The sequence below is a fragment of the Quercus lobata genome, chromosome 12 (assembly GCF_001633185.2).
Source record: "Quercus lobata isolate SW786 chromosome 12, ValleyOak3.0 Primary Assembly, whole genome shotgun sequence".
Classification (NCBI taxonomy): domain Eukaryota; kingdom Viridiplantae; phylum Streptophyta; class Magnoliopsida; order Fagales; family Fagaceae; genus Quercus; species Quercus lobata.
In genome coordinates, this window is record NC_044915.1 from 14,507,767 (window position 1) to 14,528,430 (window position 20,664).

At 41.3% G+C, this 20,664-nt stretch overlaps 1 pseudogene; it reads left to right on the top strand.

The window, feature by feature from the left end:
• The first annotated feature begins 7,846 nt into the window (after positions 1-7,846).
• On the top strand, positions 7,847-20,356 carry LOC115970267 (annotated as a pseudogene).
• Positions 20,357-20,664: the final 308 nt, after the last annotated feature.

Genomic DNA, 20,664 nt, shown 5'->3' on the forward strand with positions numbered 1-20,664 from the left:
GTCGAGGAGACAAAAGCTTTCTCGATCGATGCACCAGCTATCAAAAGGTGTCGAGATTGCGATAACAATCAACTAAAGAGCTCGATAGATAGCCTAGCTATCAAGAGGTGTCAAGTAGCTGTCGAGCTATCTGTCCACTGGTGTCAAGCTATCTATTCAGCTTTAATGAACAGCTTTTCTTCACTTGTTTCTCGGTCCAATCTTCATGTCTTTAATACTAGACTTAAACAACATGTTTTTTGAAGTATTAAACACATCCTAGATCTACCCAAATACAAGTAAAGTGTGTTTTGTCAAAGGATTAACCAATTACATAAAATAGTGACATATGTTCCTAACATGTGAATCAAATATGTCCTAACAATTTCTTTAAGCCAGTAAATGGTGCTTTTGTTGTTACTCATATGAAAATGTTGATAAGGATAGGATTGCATAATTACTGACAACTTGGTTGGCCGGTTAAGTTGTAGCTTTTTAGAACACGTCTTCCAAGTGTAAGATTATCATGTAAATAGGTACATTAGCACAGTTAAGAAGGTCAAGCACTAACTTTTCTTTTAATAATTATTATATTGTGCTTACTTAAAGGGACAATATGAATAATGTGTTGTGTTTACTTACATACACTACTTTGGTTAATTCATTGTTTGAAAGCTGGGATCCAAATTAAGGTATAGATTATAATAGTATGCAAAAGTTGTCCAATGTGTAAATCTGTCTGTTTCCTTCAGAAGTTGCTTCTTTCATGCACCGCACATGCATAGCCATATATAAATACCACTAGCACATTTGCATTGTCCTTCCTTTCAAAGAAAATAAATATTTGTGGAAGTGGTATGGGTTTTCTAAATGACAATGGCAATTGTAGGTTTGGTAGGTTAACATATTGTAAATTTTATATATATGATTGGAATATAAATTTTTTTTTTTTGGTTAAATTTTCTATACTCCAAAAATATTCCTAACATGTATTTAATATTACTACCTACAAAAATGAAGGCAAATCAGTTAAAAAAAAAAACAGTAAGGTTACTATTTTTTTTTTTTAATTAAAAAAAGTCCACAACTCTTTTTTTTTTTTTTTTTTTTCTATTAAAATAGCACATAAGGATGCTAATATTACTTAAAGCCTAAGGGTATTGAATTATTCTGTTCCTGCCTGTAACATTGATTTATTTATTTATTTTTCCATATAATTCAAGGATTTGGAAGAGAAAGATGAAGAACTGAGAACATCACACACTCAATTGCTATTGATAATCTGTATTTCCACAAATTTGCATACTCCCAAAGGTAGGATGAATAATGGGTAACTCGTCAGTAAAAATGGAATTTTGTGGGAAAATTTTTATGACACCCAAATCATGTTAAGGCTAAGATGCAAACTAAAAACTCATATTTGAAAAAAAAAATGAAAAAAAAAAAAGAGAGAAAAAAATATATAGGCTACTATCTATATCTTGTACTTTTTTCTTTTCTTTCTTCATGGACATTTTACATTCCTTCCAGGACCTCCATAATAAAAGTAAGTTCCCCAAACATTATTTATCCCTTGTTTTATATCATAACAATTTGGATGATCAGCCAAGAGGTGAAGATTTGTTAGAGGAAGCAAGTAATTATCCCAATCAACAACTTGCAAATTTCTGAAATAAGAAGCTTTTCCAAATCCTTTTTCAGCAAAATGGCCACTACCCTTTTGAGTAGATGTGTGATAACTTGATGATCTAGAATTTACAATCTCTCCTCCATATTGAACCATGCTAGCATGAGTTCTTAAGTGACTAAACAAGATTGCTGGCGAATAACCAACCAGTAGTCCTGATCCAAATTCCAGCCACCAATGTCCATGCTTAGAGTCCTACACACAAAACAAATTCTGTTCTAGTGACTTTTTTGGCTAAACTTTGGATGTACATTGCTTAAATCTTCCTTATTTCTCATTATGTCGTTCACTGCATAAAGGCAAACATAAGTAATTTCCCTAACATGGGTCCAATTATCTTATTATATAGTCTTAATTACAAATCAAGGGAAACAAATCACAACCATTAATGTAAGAGTAAAAAACTAAATATTAGGGAAAATGCAAAAAGAAAATTATGCTTTTAATTCTTCAATTTATAATAGATGGTGGGAGTCAACCCAATCTTTAAAAAAATAATTTTTTGGTTTAAAAGTTAGTGCTTGAATTGGATGAACCCTTGCTGACAGTAATATGATTGCAGGTTAGAGAAGAGCTTTTTCCTTTGAGTTGGACGAGAACATCCAAGTGGTATCAACTACTCTCCTTTTCAAAACCTACCAACTTTTGTCATTTATTGGGTATCATTGCATTATTTACTTCTGTTATGACACTGTGTGAAACAGAAAGCAAAGAAAATGAGTCCTTTATTTAGGCATTGTTGATGGATTACGTTCATATAGGTCATTTTGAAGCACATGTTTGGTATGAAACCAACATCACAGTCTTGCATCCACACGGAAACAAGTGACCTATAGCTCCATTCTTCCCCTCTTGGAATTAGGGATCAAATCCTCAGAGTGTGGCCGTGCTATGGACATAACCTTGGATGGATAAGAACCAGTTTGACCTAGGGCAACAAAAATAACACTAATTGTCCCCAAGGGTGGTCTTGAGGAAACATTCTTTTGATGTGCCGACCCTGCCTGGCTCCCCTGCCTAGTTGGTTGATACAGGAATTGCTTTAGCTTCCCACTTTTGACCAGCTGTTCCAAGTGATCATGTAAAATCCTACACTCCTCTGTAATGTGTCTTCGGTCTTGATGGTACTGGCAATGAAGACTTTGATTACGCTTTATAGATTCTCCTCCCATCTTATTTGGCCATTTAAAGTATGGCTCATTCTTTATCCTTTCCAAGATTTGGTGCATAGGCTTCCTAAACATTGTGCTGACTACCTGGGCAATGGCAAGCCCAGTATGTCCATCAAAATTAGGAATGGCAATGGGTTGGATTCGGGCCGGGTTTTTCCATACCCGAACCCAACCCACGGGCTAAGACCCATGGAATGGACCCACCCCCGTGGGCCCTGTTAAGGGATTGGGCTCAATTCGTGGCCCAACCAAAAAAAAAAAAAAAGAATTGAAGCCCAAATTTATTTTTGCCTACATTCAAGCCTAGATAACATGGCCCAAATGCCAAATCAGTCCAAATCATAAGCTACTAATCATAAATCAATAAATCACTTATTAAAGAAAATCATAACTAAAATCACCAGCTAAACATAAAAATAAAATAAATCCAACAAGTCCAAGAAATAAGTATCAAAAGTCCAACGAGTCCAAGAAATTAAAAAGCTACAAAATAAATCCCACAAATTTAGAATAATTACAAACCAACAAATTAATCCAACAAGGCTAAGAAATTTAAAAAGCTACTAAATTAATACAAAATGTTTAATCTTTGACAATTGTGACACAACTCCCATCAATTGTGACACAACTCATAATTTATAAATTTCCTGTACATGTAACTGTGTGGCCTGTGCTTCCCAACTCTTTTCTGTTTAAACATAAATTACAACTTGAAACTAAATAGAAGATCTCCAAATTCCCTGGAATTATGTGATCTTCAACAAATATAGAACAGCGCTACATAATGCATAGCACCCACAAAAAACCGAGATCTTTTAACTGATGTCTTTCACCTGCATAGTACAAGTAATGCATGACCAAACTATCAAGTTGTTTATACAAATAAGAAGTAATTAATAAGCAAACAAGCTACCAAAAACTACCACATACCCAAATGCATGCAGGATCTGATTAGTTTAAAATGTCATTTATATTGAAAAGAAAACAGGTTGATTTATAGTTGTAGTTCCATAGGTTCATTAATAAGCATTATATTCATTGAAATTTGCTTATCAACTGATTAAATTAAAATGCCATTTATATCAGAACCTTTGCATAATAAGATATTTTTAGATCTTATGCCTAACTGTTCTAGTCACCCTATTCATTTAGGCCCTGCAATATCATCCTCATCTCATTACTATGTTGTTTACATGAAATGACAATTCTTTATTGCATCTCCAACTTTAGTAAATAAAAACCGTTTTCCCTGAATATACAAAACTGATGCTTGGGTACAAACATATATACCTTCAAACATGTTTGAATACCTTCAAACATGTACAAATAGATATATATATATATACACACACACTTCATTCAGCATAACATCTTTATCAGACCGAAAGCCAATCATTATTCAATACTAATAAGCTCAATAACTTCATTTTTCATGTCCAACCAACCATTTAAACCAAACAAGGAACATACCTCTAATCAAACTCACCATCTTCATCTTTAAAATGATTCTTCATTTTCAGGCCTTCTTTGTTACTATTTACAAACTTGAGTTGAGCCTTTAGTCTTAAGCTCTCTCTATTATTTACGATCACAAGCGAGTCTTTGTTTTTGGGCTGTCACTAATATTTACAAAACCCTTGGTTCCTACTAGCATCCAAGGACCATTACATTCAGTTCCCTCACTAGCATTATGTAATTCTACCACTGTAGCAGCACAGTCAGACATAGAGTCAAGCAAGCTAAAGCTGGTTCCTACTAGTATCCAAGGAACAGAATGCTTTGAGACTTGAATCAAGTAAAAGATATGTATACAAAAATTCACTACCATATTTCACACTTAGTTTCACTGATTTCAAAACAAACCCAATAACACCACAAACACCTTAACCCATAAACCAAACCCTCACCCACCCAAAACCAAAATAAACATTATTATCATCATAACAAAGTCAATGAACCACCACACAATCAAAACCTCCAAACAAATTTTAATGAAACACTGAAAAAAAAAATCCAAAATTTTAAAACAAAAACCGAACATTTTGCCTCTTTATCTAATCCAAAAATCGCAATGATAGATCATACATTTTGCCTCTTTATCATCAAAGAGTGAGATCATATAAAAAAGCTTTACAAATCGGACAACAGAGATTAAACACATGACTCATCTTGTTCATGTTATGATCAATACAACTGAGTTTTATTATATAGCAATCACTACATGCTAACTGAGCATTTATGTAATAATCCAAAGCATTTCCGTTTCTTTTCTTATTCTCCTACATTTTCTCAGCAACCAAACAATGCACCAACAATCAAAACCTTAGCCTAGTAAAAAGAAACTGAAAAAAAAAAAAAAAAAAAAAAAAAAAAAAAAATCACGTCAAACTCATATTTAACAGCTCATTTTCTCTCTTTCATCACATTTTCATATCAACCAAACAGAGCACAAGCATCCATCCATACATTACATAAATGTATATACATACATATAAAAGAACTTATTGTTGTTATGTATCATTGTTACCTTAGAACAAGTTTTCTGGAACCCTAATCGTTTTCCCGAAACGCTTTTTAAGCAAAAAAAATTGCGAGAGTAACAGACTGAGACGACGAAACAATGCCGTGGAAAGGCTCTTTGTTGTCTACAATGCTAAATGGCCCAGAGATTTCTAGAAGACTCAGAATTTCTCAGAGTTTTTGAGAGAGAGAGAGAGAGAGTCTTTGGAGTTTAATCTTTTAGTGTGTCAATTGAGAAAGGATTCAAAGAGACAGAGGGTGAAGGAGTGTCAGAGTGTGGAAGTGAGGGTGAGGGAGCATCAGAGTGTGGGAGTGAGGGTGAGGGACTAAGTTGAGGGAGAGTGAACGTCAGACTAAGGGAGGGAGGTGTGAGTGCTGAAGAAATGAGGGATTAGGGTTAGATTATAGGTATATATATATATAGGGTATTTTAGTAATTTCAGGGTATCGGGTTTTTTTCCAGGCCGAGTTTCGGATCGGGTCTCAGATTTTTTTGATAAAACCCAGACCTGACCCGGACCCGCTTCAGGTTTTTTAAAAAAAAAAACCCATACCTGACCCTATTCCTAATCGGACTGGGTAAAACCTGGCCCATTAGGGTCGGGCCGGGTTGGGTACCCGCAGGTCAGGCAAAAATTGCCATCCCTGAGTAAAATCTCTCCTAGAGCGATTATTGTTATGTCTCTCCGACCTAAAATCTCTTCGGTCTTAGGGAACTACCTTCGCCTTCCCCTTTCCTTGTTGTTGATCATCTTTAACCCGTTTATACTCATCAATTCAGTCCATGAGCTGACATACATTTCAAGCAGGCTTCCTTATCAAAGACTTCCTCAAATCGTGCTCAGTAGGAAGGCCGACCTTGAATGTCCTTATTGCTACATCGTCAAAATTTCCATCTATCTCATTAAACATCTCCCAATACCTATCTGAGTACATCTTCAAGGTCTTTCCCTCTCGCATGGCTATAGACGACAAGGAATCCAAGGGACGAGGAATCTTACTACAAGTAACAAATTTGACCCCAAAGGCCTTGGTAAGCTCTTGAAAGGAGCTAATTGATCTCTCCTTCAACCCATCAAACCATCTCATCGCCACTGGCCCCAAGTTAGATGGGAATACCTTGTATATTAAGGCCTTATTCTTCGAGTGGACAACCATTCTTTGATTAAAATGTCTTACATGCTCCACTTGATCCGTCCTACCGATATACATGGTAAATGTTGTCTACGTAAACCACTGAGGAAGTTTTCCCCCTTCAATCCTTCCTGTGAGCGAAGATTTGGAAATTTGGCGCAAGGCCTTACTCATAGCATTTCTCCCCAAGCCCCTGCGAGATGAGCTTTTGCCCCTCTGCCTACAATGGCAATCCTTATCATAAGACAAAGACTTGCTATTAGGATTTCTTGACCTGGGCTTGTAACTACCATTATCATCAGAAGGAGACTTTGAGCTTGAAGGAGTCCCTCTCCATTGCTTACGGTGTAGCTTCCTCTGTAAATGATCTATCTCCAGCTACATGTTCCTGGTGTTTTCCCCATGGGACACATGACTCCCACTTCTAAAATGACTCCTGCTTGTATGGGTGGTGTGTACACTAACTTCACGGTTTCTCCTTCATTCAAGATTAAGGAATTGATCTTGACGTTGGGATCCTACAAATTCTTCACGATTTGGTCCTGAACCTACCATGGTTGATCAGGCTCAAGAATGTTCAATTTTCCACAGATGGCACCAATTGTAAGGACACGATTTGCTCCACAGCCCAAGCGGATGGTCAATGGCCCAATGAGCCCAAAATAATGAATTTATTAAAGGGTGGACTTGAAATTGAACTTTCAATGAGTTAGGTGGATAAGGATCACCAGTAGGTTAGTTATTAATGGAAAGAATAAAACAAACGGTTTTGAATAAGAAAAGTTCTCCACGGTCAAGTCCGAGGAAGATCTGTTCTTATATATTTCTAATGCGGCTATAGTTGTCACCTATAGCCGCATTTGAAAAATGCGGCTAGAATATGTCCTATAGCCGTTTTTATAAAAACGTGGCCATTGGTCTAAGCCTATAGTCATGGGTTTTAGGCCACACAGCCTAAAAAAACACTGCTATAAGCAAAATCGTCCTGTAGCCACGTTTTTAAGAGCTATAGCCGCATTTTAAAAATGCGACTATAGGACTTTTTTTTTGTAGTGAATGAATCACTAAGCAAGAAGCCCTATAAGTTAGAGGGAGTCACAGTATAAAGGCTTTCACTTAAAAAGGATACGGTGATTATTGTTGCACGAGATGAGTTGATATCATGTTTTAAAAGCATGAATTTAGCTTTGTGTACCGTACACACAGTGTTTAGCCATCACCAATTAAAACAAATATTATATTTCTAGTTCTAGCATTAATATTACAATCATGTGGAGTCGTTTTATTTGGTAGCTAAATTGTTTAGCAATGCCTCCACATAATTCCATAATCTAGTGTATAATGTGAACAGGATATGGTGGTCGGTGGGACAAACACATCCTCCAACACAATTGAGTTTGCCATGGCTGAAATCATGAACAAACCGAAGGTGATGAGGAAAACCCAACAAGAATTGGAGGATGTAGTTGACAAAGATAACATTGTAGAAGAATCTCATATTCACAAACTACCGTACTTACATGCTGTAATAAAAGAAACATTGCGGTTACATGCAGCCGTGCCATTATTAGTTCCTCATTGTCCCAGCGAGACATGCACTGTAGGAGGCTACACCATTCCAAAAGGATCTCGAATTTTTGTGAATGTATGGGCGATACAAAGGGACCCCTCTATTTGGGAAAATCCATTAAATTTTGATCCAAAGAGGTTCTTGGATAGTAAATGGGACTATAGTGGAAGTGACTTTAGTTATTTTATGTATGGGTTTGGTTGAAGAAGAGAAATGTAAGGGACATCAATTTTGGTACAACTTTGTGCCACAACTAGCCACTTGGCCACGAGTGGAGGTACATATAGTCTTGAGGGGGCTTTTGAAATCCTCTTATAGTGCTGTATAAAAATAAATTGGGCCCCTACAAATTATAATGATTGGCCCCTCCAAAAAATTTCACAAAACCTTCTTGTTGTCAATGGAAGAAAATTGGTCTAGCATAGTTGGACAGGCCACCTAATACAAGAATCTAGACTACTCTTAACTCAATTTAAATCATAATAAAAGAGAAAGTAACCAAGTGGCCCACCTACTTGCACAATATGCCAAGAACCTGGAGTTTCCAAACTATTGAATAGAAGATAGTCTCTGATTTTAGAGTTCCAATTAGCTATGAATATTCATCTTCTTCACAGTTTATGCTAATTTTTTTTACTGTTGTTTTGCTTAGTTTTCTCTTTACTCTGATTTTGGATAATGACTTTCATTTAAAAAAAAATGTCATAGAGATCTGTTCATTGTTAGTTTTTATGTTATTTCCCTTTAAAATATAACAATGATTGCATTTAGCCATTTACAATTCCAATGTTTAGTTAGTTTCTCAAGTGTACTCCACTCAAACAATATGCACACTTTTACCAAAATCTTATAAATCCCTAGACTTTTACCAAAATCTTATAAATCCCTAATCTCTAGGTGTCTTTCTTTTTATTTTTTCTAAGAATAGAAAAAGGACGTTGTTCCTATTGTTTTCAATTTTTAAATGCAATGCGTTGCTTGAATTGGTGTGTTTTTCTTTTCATTCTTAGCCTTCAAATTCATTTATTTTGGTCCCATCATCATCATTTTTTCACAAAATTTGATCCCTTTCTCATATTTCCAATTTTTTTTCCTCATATGTTTTTCTCTCATTATCATCATCTCATTTATATATATTTTTAGTTGATTTTTTGTTTTGCTTTTGTATCCAAGTGCCTTATAAGTTGTACCGACATTGATATGTTTCTACAATAGAATTTAGGTTGCGCTAGAGATAAGAAACATTCTCAACTCTTAACCCCCTCCCAATTTGAAAAGGGGAAATTTTGTTAAGAATTTCACTATGAAAATGATAATGAAGGGAATTTATTTCATGAATGGTCTTCATCAAGCAAAATTCTAATAGGAGATGCTAAGGCTTAAAAAAAAAAAAAAAAATCGTTTATATGTTTATAGCAAATTGAACAATTTTTTATTATTATCTTATTTGAGTTTTAAAATATTATAAAATGTTAAATTTGACTATTTTATATAGAATATAGTTATTGTATTAATTATGAGTTATGACTAGCATATAAATATATAATTCGCCCCCCCCCCCAAGTGGAAAATCCTGGTTACGCCCCTACACATAGTGAGTTGTGATTGGTAAGAATGTGTTAGTGGGCCATGTGAGGACACACCCTTACCAATTACAAGTCGCCATATGGCGAGTTGTTGTACAAAGTTGTGCGAAAATTGGTGTCACTAGCATTTCTAGTCGAAGAATATGCATTCTGATGAGGCCGTGAAATCACCAGTGAGCCGCACAGTCCACGCTCGCTGCAACTGGCAACCTGCAAAGAAGAAGAAAGTGATCTCGCCGTGGGCACCGGTGTGGTGTCGACCAAATACCCTCCGACGATCAAGTTAGAATTGTTCTCAACTCTAGAGTGCCAGAGAGGGTGTTTTTTGCGTACCTTGATTTGTGAGAGTATTCAAGCTTTTATAGTAGAAGAAAGTCGGTCTTTCCTCCTTGGACTAGAAGTCTTTTCCTTATAGGACTCTTCACCCTGAAATCCCAAACGTGATGGACAAATATTTCCTTCTAGAGTGAGTCTCTTCATTAAGGCGGATCTTCTAGAATTGCCCTTGTGCGGACCTCCTAATTTTCTGGGATTCCCTTGATTTCAAACGTGTGTATCAAGCATTTCAAGTGAGGCTAAGCCTTGGGCCCCTGCTTAAAGTCGGCCCATGATTTCAAATTCGTCAGGCCCAAACGTTGCACAATTTCTTACCCATCAGTTGCCCCCTTCACCCTATGGTCCGTCATTGTTTTTAATGGACGGAGCATTAGGGTGACGGTTAGATAAATTTGGGGGATGACGATTAAAGGTTCATAATGATGATGGTTGAGAAACTGACGTTTCCAGATGGATCAACTTGTCGGCTGAAGATTCATAAAGTTGACGGTTCCACAAAGGGTACAATTTGCTAATGCATGTTGACAGGTTGTCAACATTTATGGGGTATGCCACGTGTCACACTCGAAATGGTTGTTGTATTGGATCGAAGCGTTGCTTCATCTTCCGTGCATCTCCTATATATAAAGCGCACCACTCCCCCATTTCTCCTATTTTCAGCCAGAAATCATTTGTCAGAGCGAATTCGTCATTCTTGCCAGAGCACCCCGTCAGGGACCTGTATCCGTAGATCCCACCAATCATCAACTATCCTTTTCCAAGTGTGGTGAGTATTTATTTTATCATTATAGTTCAAGTTACTTTTCCGTCCTTGCGTTTAGACTTACTACACACCCGTCAATACTTTCAAACCCGTCAGTCTTAGGTTTTATCGTCAATTGTAGGAAATGTCTAGTGCGTCAAGTAACTAGTCGGTGGTTCGTGACGAGACGGAATACGAGGGTGTATACCCGTCCGGTCATAAAGACCAAGAGAGCCCCGGCGAAGATAGGAGTCCGTCTGCCTCTTCTTCATCCTCAACAAATGAGGATATGGAGATGGTTGAAGTAGAGGGTTCTGATGACGACGGGAATCAAGCACTGGAGTCCATTGTAGGTGCTGATGGACTAAGGCAGTTCATCATGTTACCAGAGTGGACGGTGCATAGGTTCACATCCGTCATTAGGGAGAGACATTTCAGCACTTTTAGAACCAACTTCCAAATTCCGGACTACATTCCCATCCGTCTACCCTATGTGTCGGAGAAGTGTTACTATGAAGGGGTAGAAGGTGTTGGAGTATATGAGCAGGTGTTGAAGGCAGGACTTGATTCCCGCTCAGTACACTTCATAGGGAACTCTTGCACTATCTGGGATTGTCCGTCACCCAGATATCTCCGAACGCCTGGAGGGTCTTCATAGCAATGGAGATTCTCTATGGTGCAATGTCGGATGGAGAAAGGAGATTGACGGTCCGTGAGTTTCTTCACTTTTACCGTCCTGACGAGATTGATAGATCAAGGGGGATGTATAGTTTTGCTAGTTGAAGCCCCTTGTTGAAGGTGATCTTTGAGACCCCAGACTCAAATAGAGACTGGAAGAGTCGTTACTTCTTCCTGGAGGGTGACAGATGGATGAACCATCCAGGGGAGACGGAGTACATGCCTGTTGACACAACCTGGGGAGTGATAAATCAATCGTGTATGCACCCGTCCTATTTTCGTAATACCCATCATACCCGTTCATTTTTATATATATATTTTGATCGTCTTTCTCTGCAGGTAGACGGCGCCCACAAGTTAGCCTTGAGGAATTTAGTTTCCTTGAAAAGATTTGTAGAAAAACTAAGCCGGAGGAAAGGACTTCGGCAAAGTTGGTGAACCCGAAGACCATACATTGGTACTGTGACGGTCTTGAGCCCACTCAAGAGGCCATTAGATACGACGAGCGAGTTCATAGACGTAAGCCCGTCAATTTTACTTGGCCAATTTATTTCAACCGTATTTAGTTTAATTTCATCCGTCATAATTTGCAGAGATGGAGGACGGAAAAAGGAGAGCTTTGATTAAATCTCAAGCCGTCAAGAAGAAGGAATCCAGCGAGGTGGCACCAAAGGGGTCGGCTCCAGCCTCGAAGAGGAAGCCGACATCAAAATCTGACCGTCCGTTTAAACAACCCAAGATCTCTCTTGAACCAGTTGTTGGCCTGATGGCTGAGGGCGCCAAGACCGTCACCCCAGCTAAGCATGGGACGGGGAAGGGTTTTATGAAGGCCCCAGACACCAAACAAGAGAGACCTCCTCCCCTCCTCCGTGACGACTCCAAGTATGCATTGGAGAAGCTGTCGTCTATTATCACGGTGGAAGATTATGAGGACATAGGGAACCACTCGATGGAGGCTATGGGAAAGACAGGCCTCTTTGCTGTTGCTTAAGTAAGTTATGCCCGTTAATTATGCTTGTTTTTCCTTTTTATTTAATATATTACATGACGGACTCTCTTTTCGTTTGTAGTCCTTGGTCATGATGAAGGGATTAATGGATCGATGTCTCAACCGTGAGAATACTTTGGACCGGGTGCGTGCAAAGGCGGAACAGACGGAGGAAGAGCTTGGTCAACTCCATAAATGGAAGTCCAATATGGAAAAGAAGCTAGAGTTGTCTGAGCAAGCAAGGAAAGAGCTGGAGCAGAAGACGGACGAGGTGTCGACGGCCTTGGAGAAGAAGGAGAAGGAGATCCAAGAACTGAAGGAAAAGATCCGTCATGCTAAAGAAGTAGCTGTCCAGGAGTACCGCGACTCAGACTCCTTGTTGAGCGAGCTGGCGGACTCTTTTCTGCAAGGCTTTGACGACTCGCTTCGTCAGATCAAGAAGGTCTATCCCGAGCTGGATGTGTCAATGATCAAAGTTGACGACCATGGCCAGACTTCCGCTATTCCCGTCGCTTTTGAAAATACGGAGGACCTCTTTGGAGATGAAACAGCTTAGGGTGACGGAGAATCAGCCATGCCAAAGGACGTTCCGGATGCCGACCCTAAGAATGTTGATTGATCTCTTGTAATTTTTTGTATTTTGAGGACGGTTTGTTCCTTCTTGTATGTTTTGAGCAATTTTACGATAGACTTATCCGTCAATGTGCACTTTAAACTTTTATTTCTGCTTTATATTAGCCTTCACAGTGGACAATGTTTTTTTGAAAATATGTTTATGCATATTTTGATTGAGCATTTACATCCGTAAGGATTTTTCTCTCCGTCTTTCTTTATGGGAATTGTTAATTTGGACAAACTTCCCTTTTGGAGGGTCCATCCAATCTATGGACTTCGCGAATGGTTGCATTGGTTTTTTGATCCGTCCACTTTGTTGAAAGTTTCTATCTACCATGGGGATCCGTCCACTTTGTTGTAGTTATCTCACTTCTAACTAGATCCGTCTATTAGGTGGACTTATGGATATACTATCCATCCACTTTGTGGTGGTTTTTACCTTAAACATGACCATCCAATTCATGGACTTGTAAAAAATTTTAACCGTTTCGGTGGTCCGTCCACTTTGTGGGCAGTTCTTTTATCGTCGTGGTGATCCGTCCACTTTGTGGCGATTATATCACCTTTAAAAGCACCGTCCATTTTATGGACTTGTAAAAATTTTCACCATTTCGTTGATCCGTCCACTTCGTGGACAATTTTTTTTTTCATCGTTGTGGTGATCCATCCTCTTTGTGGCGGTTATATCACCTTTAAATGCACCGTCCATTTTATGGACTTGTAAAAATTTTCACCGTTTCGGTGATCCGTCCACTTTGTGGACAGTTTTTTTTTTCATCGTCGTGGTGATCCGTCCTCTTTGGGGCGGTTATATCACCTTTAAATGCACCGTCCATTTTATGGACTTGTAAGAATTTTCACTGTTTTGGTGATCCGTCCACTTCGCGGACAGTTTTTTTTTTCATCGTCGTGGTGATCCGTCCACTTTGTGGCGGTTATATCACCTTTAAATGCACCGTCCATTTTATGGACTTGTAAGAATTTTCACCATTTCGGTGATTCGTCCACTTCGCGGACAGTTTTTTTTTTTCATCGTCGTGGTGATCCGTCCTCTTTGTGGCGGTTATATCACCTTTAAAAGGTCCGTCCACTTTATGGACCTGTAAAAATTTTCACCGTTTCGGTGATTCGTCCACTTTGCGGACATGTTCCTTGTAGCATATCCATATCCATGCGAAAAATTAAGTTGTCTGTGAATACTTAAATAAATAAATAAAAAAACCAAGTGCCAGTCCCCTTGGGCTTAAAAAAGGCACAAAAGGATTGTATCAAAAGTTGGAGAAAACGTAGTAAAAGTTAATAGAAAAATAAATAGGGGAAATTGAAGGTCTCTCTTATATTCTTCTTCTTTCTACGGGTAGTATTTCCGAAGATGCTCTAAGTTCCATGGGTGCTGTAGCTTTCGTCCATCCAATGTCTCAAGGTGGTAGGTGCCCTTCCTTTGCCATGACGTGATCCTGTAGGGTCCTTCCTAGTTGGGGCCGAGTTTTCCTTGTGAGGAGTCTCTGGCGGCACCCATTACTTTCCGTAGCACTAGGTCCCCGACCCTGAAGTCCCTATGCCTTACTTTGTTGTTGTAATGCCTCGCCATGAGATTCTGATAGCGTGCTAGCCTTTGCTCGGCCGTTGCTCTAACTTCGTCTAGTAGATCAAGCTGGAGGCGCATAGCTTCTTTGTTTACATCTTCGTCGTAGTTCTCCACCCGGTAGTTTGTGAGCCCCACTTCTGCAGGAATGACAGCCTCTGTCCCATACGCAAGTCGGAACGGTGTTTCTCCAGTGGGTGTTCTTGCTGTGGTCCGGTATGCCCATAGGACACTAGGTAGTTCATCTGGCCATATGTCTTTTGTTCCTTCAAGACGGGTCTTGATTATCCTGAGTAGGGATCGGTTCGTGACCTCAACCTGCCTGTTCGCCTGTGGGTGTGCAGGTGACGAGTAATGATTCCTGATCCCTAGCTCTGCGCAGAAGTCTCTGAAAGCACTGTTGTTGAACTGTTTACCGTTGTCAGAGACCAGTACCCTGGGTATCCCGTACCTGCATACGATGTTTCTCCAGACAAAACTTTGGATATTTTTCTCCGTGATGGTGGCTAAAGCTTCCGCCTCGACCCACTTGGTGAAGTAGTCTATGCCGACGACCAGGAATTTTAACTGCCGGACTGCTATCGAAAAGGGGCCCATAATGTCAAGTCCCTATTGCGCAAACGGCCAGGGTGCCGTCATAGGTGTCAGCTCTTCGAACGGCTGCCTGATGAAATTGCTGAACCTCTGGCATTTGTTGCAAGATTGGACATAGGCTTGCGCATCCTTCATCATTGTAGGCCAGTAGTACCCTGCACGGATCAGTTTATGTACCAGTGATCGCGCCCCTAAGTGGTTTCCGCAGATACCCTCGTGCACCTCTCTCATTACATAATTTGCCTTTTCTTTGCACAAACACCTCAGGTATGGTCGAGAAAAACCTATTTTATATAAGATGTCTTTTATCAGCACGAACCGTGACGCTTGGACCTTCAATTTTCTCGCAGTACCTTTCTCATCTGGTAACACCCCGTCCTTTAGGTAGGCGATTAATGGCGTAGTCCAGCTACACTTAGAGTCCTCAACCTGCATGTTTGTTTCGTTATCGATTAATGAGGATGTTTGTACGAACGACAATACCTGTTCGGGGACCACTACGAACTCGGCTGATGCAGATTTTGCTAGTTGGTCAGCCCATCCGTTCTCTTCCCTCGGGATTTGAACGAATTCGACTTCAGTGCTGTTGATCCGGTACTTCACTTCTTCTAAATATTTCTTCATTCTATCGTTCTTGCACTCGTAGTCGCCAATGATCTGACTTGTTACTACTTGTGAATCGCAATGGACAATTACGTTCTCCGCTCCCGCGGCCTTTGCGAGGTCTAGTCCCGCCACCAAGGCCTCATACTCTGCCTCATTGTTGGTTATTGGAAAATCCAGGTGGATCATGCATCGTATCGTGTCACCCACGGAGTTTGTATTACGACTCCAGCTCCTCCAGCCCGCCTGTTTGAGGATCCATCTGTGTAGATTTTCCACTGTTCCTTTACTTCTGCCAATTGGTCCTCCCCGAGTGTAAATTCGGCGATGAAGTCAGCTACTGCCTGTCCTTTCATGGCCGTCCGCGGGCGGTATTGAATGTCGAACTCGCTTAGCTCTATTGCCCACAAGACCATTCTTCCTGCTGCTTCCGGGCTGTTCATAGCTTTCCTTAGTGGCTTGTTTGTTAAGACAATGATCGTGTGTGCCTGGAAGTACGACTTAAGTCTCCACGCAGCTATTACTAGTGCGAAAGCCAACTTTTCCATCTGGGGGTACCTCTCCTCTGCTCCACGGAGTGCACGGCTGGTAAAGTAGACAGGTTTTTGTATCTCGTCCTCCTCCCTTACTAAAGCTGCGCTCACTGCGGCATGCGAGACTACTAAGTAAAGGTAGAGTTCTTCACCTTGCACGGAAGGACTGAGCAATGGTGGAGATGAGAGATACGCCTTTAAGTCGTTGAAGGCTGCTTGGCATTCATCCGTCCACTCAAATGACTTTCTTAGGGTTCGGAAGAATGGTAAGCACCTGTCCGTCGCCCTTGAGACGAATCTGTTTAGGGCCGCAATCTTTCCATTTAGACTCTGGACTTCTTTGACCGTCCTCGGGGGTTCCAACTCCATTATGGCCCGTACCTTCTCCAAGTTGACTTCTATTCCTCTCTGGGACACCATAAAACCCAGGAACTTTCCCGTCGTGACCCCGAACGCACACTTGCTCGGATTTAGCTTCATGTTGAATGATCGAAGTGTGTCGAACGTTTCTCAGAGGTCGTCTAGATGATCTTTTTCGCGCAGGCTTTTGACTAACATGTCGTCAATGTAAACATGAACGTTCCTGCCTATCTGATGTGCAAACATCTTGTTCATTAGCCTCTGGTACGTTGCTCCGGCGTTCTTGAGTCCGAAGGGCATTACCTTGTAGCAGAATAATCCCTGGCTTGTGACGAAGGAGGTCTTTTCTTGATCAGATACGTCCATCCGGATTTGGTTGTAGCCTGAGAAAGCATCAATGAAGCTTAGGAGCTGATGTCTTGCAGTTGAATCTACCAGGGTATCTATCCGTGGGAGCGGGTAGCTGTCTTTGGGGCAAGCTTTGTTGAGGTCTGTGAAGTCTACACACATCCGCCAATTCCCGTTGGCCTTCTTCACCATAACGACGTTCGCCAGCCAGTCGGGATAGTATACTTCTCTGATGAAGCCTGCCCCCAGTAACTTCTGAACTTCCTCGACTATGGCCTTATCCCGCTCCTGGGCGAAGGCTCGTTTCTTTTGCCGGACTAGAGGAAAAGAGGGCGACACATTCAACCTGTGGACCATGACTGATGGGTCAATACCCGGTATGTCTTCATGGTTCCAAGCGAAGACGTCTTGGTTACTTCTTAGGAAAGTTGTGATCGTCTGTCGCACCGGCCAACTGGCTAGCGTGCCGATTTTGGTCGTCCGTTCAGGCCGTGCGTCGTCCAGTCTTACTTCTTCTAGCTCTTCAACTGGCTCTGCCGTTACTTTCTGCTTCCCGATACACATCGTCAGCTATTGATCCTCCATTTCTATCATGGCAATATAGCACTCTCGGGCAACGACTTAATTTCCCCGCAGCTCTCCTACCCCGTACTCCATCGGGAATTTAATCATTAGGTGATACGTTGAAGTCACCGCCTTCCAGGAATTGAGAGTTGGTCGACCGAGGATGGCGTTGTAGGCGGATGAGCAGTCGACTACGAGAAATGTTACTTCCCTAGTGATTTGCTGAGGATAGTCACCTACTATTGCTGTTAGAGTTATTGCACCCAAAGGGAATATCTTTGCGCCCCCAAATCCTACGAGTGGGGCGTTCGTTGGGGACAATTGTTCCCTGCCAATTCTCATCTGCTGGAATGCTGGATAGTACAAGATGTCCGCTGAGCTGCCGTTGTCGACGAGTACCCGATGCATATTATAATCCCCAATCTGTAGGCTGACCACCAGCGCATCGTCATGAGGATGGTGAAGTCTCCGAGCATCATCCTCTGAAAAGTGTATGACGGGGTTACCTATTCGCGGCATCTTCGGTACGGATCCTGTGAGTTAGACGCTATGGACCGTCCTAAGGTAGGTTTTGCGGGCTTTTTTGGAAGACCCAGCTGCAACTGTGCCCTCTATTATCATCCGAATGTCCCCTATTGGTGGTCTGGGGCGCTCGTTCTCCCGTCGTGGGGTCTGTTCTTCCGGTTTGTCGGTCTTTTCCCTGCTGACGAACCTTTGTAACTTTCCCTGTCTAATCAGTGCCTCAATCTGCTGCTTCAGGTCATAACAGTTGGCAGTGTCATGCCCGTGGTCCCGGTGAAAGCGACAATACTTGTCCCTTGGTCTTTTGTTGGGATCTCCTTTCAACTTTCCTGGGAATGTCAATGCTCCTTCATCTTTGATTTGCATCAATACTTGGTCGATTGGGGCGGTTAATGGTGTGAAATTGGTGAATCTTCTTGTGGGGGGTCTGAAGCGCCTGTCATCACGCTGATCCCCGGTTCTAGCGACCTTTCGCCCCCTATCTTGTCGTGTATCCTCCTGCCTCTCCCTCTTCTTAGGCTTCTCTTCGCGGGCCAGCAATGCATCTTCTGCATTCATATACTTGGTAGCCCTATAGAGTACATCTGCCATGGTCTTCGGGTCGTTCTTGTACAAGGAAAATAAGAACTTCCCCTTCCGTAGCCCGCTTGTAAACGCGGCTACGAGTATCTTATCATCCGCTTCGTCGATCGAAAGGGCTTCTTTGTTGAAACAGGTTATGTAGGCTCGCAACGTCTCGTCTTCTCGCTGCTTGATGCTCATCAAGCACGCCGTGGACCTCTTGTACTGATGTCCGCCTATGAAGTGGGAGGTGAATTGGGCGCTCAAATCCTTGAAAGTATTGATGGAGTTCGGTGTCAGTCTACTAAACCAAACCCTCGCAGGTCCCTTCAGTGTGGTCAGGAACGCCCTGCACATGATTTCGTCAGGTACCCCCTAAAGGTGCATCAGGGTCTTGAAGGTCTCTAGATGATCGAGGGGGTCCTTGACCCCGTTGTAACTTTCGATCTGAGGCATTCGGAACTTCGGTGGCAGGGGGGATGAGTTGACGGATGCAGTGAATGGTGAGTCAGTCCTGTTCACTAAATCATTGAGGTCGGAGGATACCTGCCCCTTGAGGGCGTTCATCATGACCTTCATCTGCTCCTTCATCGCCTGCATCTCCGCGATGATAGGTGGGGGGGGGGGTAGGATCCGTGAGAGACGAAAGGCTCTCGTTTTGCCGCTCCTGTCGGCTTGGGATGTTGCTGTCCTCTGGGTTCTCTTGCTCCTTTCGCTCGGCACTGTCACCTTCCTGGTTTCGTTCCTGAGGGTTAGGTCCTGCATCCCTTTGACGTAGCTGTTCCTCCAAATCATGATTCTGCTTTGTGAGTCGTTCGACCGCCGTCATGAGGGTCTGGACCTGCCTTTCCAATGCAGTAGACCTCGGCGGTTCGTCTCCTTGGGCGTTGCTGGTGGTGGCCATTGAACGAGTGAGTACCATGCAACTCTTACGTCCGGGAGGCGATAATCTTTCTCGCGATTCCCACAGACAGCGCCAACTGATGAGGCCGTGAAATCACCAATGAGCCGCACAGTCCACGCTCGCTGCAACTGGCAACCTGCAAAGAAGAAGAAAGTGATCTCGTTGTGGGCACCGGTGTGGTGTTGACCAAATACCCTCCGACGATCAAGTTAGAATTGTTCTCAACTCTAGAGTGCTAGAGAGGGTGTTTTTTGCGTACCTTGATTTGTGAGAGTATTCAAGCTTTTATAGTAGAAGAAAGTCAGTCTTTCCTCCTTGGACTAGAAATCTTTTCCTTGTAGGACTCTTCACCCTGAAATCCCAAACGTGATAGACAAATATTTCCTTGTAGAGTGAGTCTCTTCATTAAGGCGGATCTTCTAGAATTGTCCTTGTGCGGACCTCCTGATTTTCTGGGATTCCCTTGATTTCAAACGTGTGTATCAAGCATTTCAAGTGAGGCTAAGCCTTGGGCCCCTGCTTAAAGTCGGCCCATGATTTCGAATCCGTCAGGCCCAAACGTTGCACAATTTCTTACCCATCACGTTGGAATTGCAATGGCTGAGAGGATGATGATGTATTCACTTACTACACTTCTGTATTCTTTTGATTGGAAACTTCCCCAAGGAGGGAAGTTGGACCATACTGAAAAGTTTGTGATTGTGCTAAAAAAAAAAAGATTCCTCTTGTTGCAATACCTACCCCAGGGTTATGTGATCCATCTACGTATGAGTAGGGCTGCCCAAGGCCTAGGCCTAAGGCCCGTAATACCCCAAAAAAAAAAAAAAAAAAAAAAAAAAAAAAAAAAAAAAAAACCTTCTATCACTTCATAAAGAAGGCCCCATTGCCCATTTTTAAAAGACCCTAAATTTATAATAATAATTTTAAAAAAATGATTCTGCATTTTATTCTCATGAGTGAAGTTAGAGATTCTATAAATTTTACTATAGACTTACAAAATAGCATGCCAGTAAAAAAATTAATTAAAAAATTCATTAACTAGATTTTATTTCATTAACAATGACTAAAGAATTGTTACAACAA